The sequence below is a fragment of the Nicotiana attenuata genome, chromosome 1, assembly GCF_001879085.1.
Source record: "Nicotiana attenuata strain UT chromosome 1, NIATTr2, whole genome shotgun sequence".
NCBI lineage: Eukaryota > Viridiplantae > Streptophyta > Magnoliopsida > Solanales > Solanaceae > Nicotiana > Nicotiana attenuata.
In genome coordinates, this window is record NC_031989.1 from 44,720,704 (window position 1) to 44,725,722 (window position 5,019).

The following is a 5,019-nucleotide window of genomic DNA, read 5'->3' on the forward strand; positions in this document are numbered from 1 at the left end:
ACTGAAATACTGCTAAGTTATTATAAAAAACATCTGAATCTTAACCCAACGACTATGTCTATGAAGACCATACTGATAAACTGACGCACTGCTCAGGACATGAGATTTCCTGGTCATTTCTTGTCACGGCCCTAAAACCGACCCGGTCGTGATGGCGCCTATCGTGAAACTAGGCCAGCCCAACAATTCCGGAATTCAATCATTATTCAATAAAAGTCATTTTAAGCCATTAATTAATCAATAATCTCATAATGTAAGTCTAAATGAACAGTGCAGAGTAAATACACAAGCCCGATATCGGGGTGTCACAAGTCACTAGCATCTACTAAGGTCTGAATACAACGAAGAGTCTGAAAATAAACAATAACAGGATAAGGAAGGTAAGAGGGAGAGAGCAGGGCTGCGAATGCCGGGCAGATACCTTGCTAACTCCGATGGCTCTGCCACTAAGCAATCAACACCTACTACCGCGTTCAGAAATACCTGAATCTGCACACAAGGTGCAGGAAGTAATGTGAGTACGCCAACTCAGTAAGTAATAAAAGTAAATGAAAGCTGAGCACTAAGAAAATACGTAAGCCACGTCATAACGCTACAGCAAATACAGTACATTTCCAAAACAGTACATAAATCATTTATTTCGTAAATCAAACTCAGTATCGGTAAAAAAAACCTTTCCTTTTAAAAACATCTTCCAATAGCTTCAAACGAGTGATAAAAACAGTGAGTATAAATGATAGAAACGTAAACAGCCCCTCGGGCAAGAACATGTACCATAAACTGTCCCTCTGGCATAATATCAACAGAACCAGCCCCTCGGGCTACCTCACAATCACTCGCAAACAGCCCCTCGGGCATAACATGAATCAAGAACCGCCCCTCGGGCAAAACATGGATCAAGAACAGCCCCTCGGGCAACAACATGAATCAACAACAGCCCCTCGGGCTACATCACATCACTCACACTGGGTACCCGCGCTCACTTGGGGTGTACAGACTCCGGAGGGGCTCCTACAGCCTGAGCACTATAACAAGCCATCTCGTGGCATAATCAATCAGGCCATCGTCCTCACATAACAACAAGCCACCTCGTGGCATAAATCAATCAGGCCCTCGGCCTCACATAACAACAAGCCACCTCGTGGCATAAATCAATCAGGCCCTCGGCCTCATAATATCATGAATCTGTAACAACCTGCTGCGGCGTGCAGCCCGATCCCATAATATCCTCACAACACAGGCCCTCGGCCTCACTCAGTCAGAAACCTCTCAAGCCACTTCGGCAACAGTAAAATAGGACACTCAGCCCAAAATATCATTTAAAGTATCAAAATGGAGTAAATACGACTGAGTTATGAAATCAGCAAAATACAGCATGACTGAGTACAGATAATAAGTCAAAATAGTGAGGAATAGTAGTAAAAAGCCCCTAAGGGTCCAAAACAGTTGGCACGAGGACAAAATATGGCATCCAACCTAAAACATAGTAATACTTTCCAAAACACAGTGATATCAAACGGTTTTCAATCAAATACGCGACTTCATAGTCGTACGGGACGGATCAAGTCACAATCCCCAAAGGTGCACGACCCCACGCTCGTCATCTAGCGTGTGTGTCACCTCAAAGTAGCACAACGATGTGAAATCCGGGGTTTCATACCCTCAGGACAACATTTACAATCATTACTTACCTCAAATCGGTCCAAACTCTAGCCGGCGATGCCTTTGCCTCTCAACTCGGCCTCCGGATGCTCCAAATCTAACCAAAAACAGCACCATACCATCAAAATATGCTAAGGGAACAAAGCCTACTCGAAAATAACCAATTTACATCAAAAATCCGGAAATTGGCCAAACCCGACCCCCAAGCCCACGTCTCCGAATCCGATAAAAATCACAAAACTGGAAAACCCATTCGCTCACGAGTCTACCCATATCAAATTCACCAGAATCTGACATCAAATGGCCATTCAAATCCCCAAAATCAACTCTCCAAACCTTCTTCCATTTTCCCAATTTTCACCCCAAATTCTCAAATTAAATGATAAGAATCAATACATAATCATGGGTTTAACCAAATTTGAGTGAAGAACACTTACCCCAATCAATCCTCTGAAAATCCCTTCAAAAATTGCCTAAATACGAGCTCCATAGCTCCAAAAATGCAAAAATGGACGAAATCCTCGAAATAGAGTACTTTATAATCTGCCCAGGCATTAACCCTATGCTATCGCGGACAAACTAATGCGATAGTGAAGCACAAAATTTTCCAGCCCTTCTTTTACCCTATGAGATCGCGGCCATTCACCCGCGATCGCGTAGAACAAATTTTTCCAACAGCCTTCTCCAACTCTTCCGGACAGCCTCTAGTATAATGGTCATAACTTTTTGTAAAAAACTCCAAATTATAATTGGTTTAACTTTCAGAAAACTAGACGTCAAGGTCTAGAACTTTCCTTTTTGGATAATCTTTAACTTCCTTATAGATTGTGAGATATAAGCTTCCAAAGTCGGGTCAGTGCAGTAGAGATTTTACTCTATGCGATCGCGGGAAGACTTACGCAATCGCATAGCACAACTCTATTTTTCCAAATTTTCTCTATGCTAACGCGGTCAGATCTATGCTAACGCACTGTACACCCCTGAAGCCAAAAACCAACAACTAGAAATGGCCTAGAAATGGTCCAAAACCACCCCGAAACTCACCCGAGGCCCTCGGAACCTCAACCAAACATGCCAACACATCCCATAACATCATTCAAACTTGTTCCAAAGTTTGGAACGCTCAAAACAACATCAAAACATCGAATCACCCTCGGATTCAAGCCTAAGAATTTCAAAACTTCTGAATTCTGAATTCGATCAAAAAGTCTATCAAACCTCGTCCGAATGACCTGAAATTTTGCACACTCGTCACAAATGATACAACGGACCTACTCCAATTTTTGGAATTCCATTCCGAATCCGATATCAAAATTTCCACTACCGACCGGAAAATGCCAAATTTCCAATTTCGCCAATTCAAGCCTAAACCTACCACGGACCTCCAAAATACATTCCGGACGCGCTCCCAAGTCCAAATCACCTAACGGAGCTAACCTAATCATATAAATCCAAATCCGAGATCGAATACTAAAAAGTCAAAACTTGGTCAAACCTTTCAAATTTAAAGCTTCAAACTGAGAATTGTTCTTCCAAATCTATTCCGATTATCCTGGAAACCAAAACCGACGATTTATGTAAGTCATAATACAGCACACGGGGCTAGTCATGCCTGCAAAAGCTCAAAACGACCGGTCGGATCGTTACATCCTCCCCACTTAAACATACGTTCGTCCTCAAACGTGCCCAGAGTTGTTCTGAAAACCATCAAATCGATGTGTAACCTTACTATGCACATACCCGGGGGTGATCTCACGTCACCCTATCTCATATAGGTCAGATAACACAATGTAACTGAAATTTCACAATCCAACCGAGCCCATAAACCTTAGAACCACATTTCCACTTTTCAAATCATCTATAAGATCAGAATCTCACATCTATGCTTTGAATAAGTCCGAACAAGCTATAACAAACCATACCTGCAGCCTCAGATGCAATTACATGATATACCACATAGCTCAAACTCTCGTAGTGATAACTGATAACTTCTAATCACAGCAGTTGCTCAGAACAACCGAATATCGATAATAAACCTCTTATCAAATAAAGCCTCATTCCAACACTTCCGTATACTGCCAATGATAAATGAAACATGTAGAAATCATAACCATTCCTCAGATCAATCAGTTATGGAGTTCCCTGTCCTTCGGCAAGGACCATAGTAAATTTCTAAGCCAAACCCCGATATTATCCTTCCAACATGCTGAAATCCAATTCGATAGTATTCACCCTAGGTCCAATGACCTCATCTCATCCAACACGACTACTCTGCTGACATGACACCTCAACGCAATCTAAAGCCACAACTCATGCAATCCGCACACTAATAAGCAACAATCTGAACGTACTCAAATCATGAAAAATGACTCAAAGAGAGAGTTGTACCGCAAGATCACCAGTACCACCACACACAATACTGAGAACCCGTCACACATCGTAGAAACAGAACACACGAATCTAACCCAAAGGATCATACCTCCACATAACTTTGCTGCAACGCGCGACCCTATCCAAACACTGGTCCACATGAAACATCTCAAGTCACTATGCTCAAAATCCACAACCACGCGCAATCTGATGTCTAGTACCAAGAGCAAATCATCATAACCACAGCGAAGCAATGACATAACACCACACAAACCCGAAAGGACACAACCGATACGCCATCCACCGAGCAATACGCAATACTCTTCCGGCACGAATTCCACTATGAGACCCCAATAGAACCGCACCATATGTGCCTATAACCAACAACTCATAACACCTCGCAACACGGAAAAGTAACTCATAGATCACCCCAGAACACTAATAAGCTCAAGAACAATTGAACCAACACATCCCTCAAGAATAGCAACTCGAAGTCAACAAAGCTGACTCGATGCAAAACACACATCCATATTGACCTACCAATGAACCCCTTGTCAAGGAGTTCCTGAAGCCTCTCCTCCAACTCCTTTGACTCCGCCGGTGCCATACGATACGGTGCCCGGCACCAAATCAATACTGAAATCAACAACCCTGTCCAGTGGCATGCCTGGCCGCAGAAACACATCCGAAAAATCCCTCACGAAGGCCAAATAAGAAGACAACCCTTCCCAACCATCCGCTGGGTCTTCAAAAATGAAATCACCCTACTGGGAACATAATCCGTCGAACCTCGCCACTCAATCAGTGGCATCCCCGGCATAGCCAACGTCGCCGTCTTGGCGCAACAGTCCAGAATAGCACGACACGGAGACCACCAATCCATAACCAATATCACCTCAAAATCCACCATATTAAGCAACAAACTATCCACTCAGGTCTCCAAACCTCCAATAGTCACCACACAAGACCAATATACTCGGTCCACAA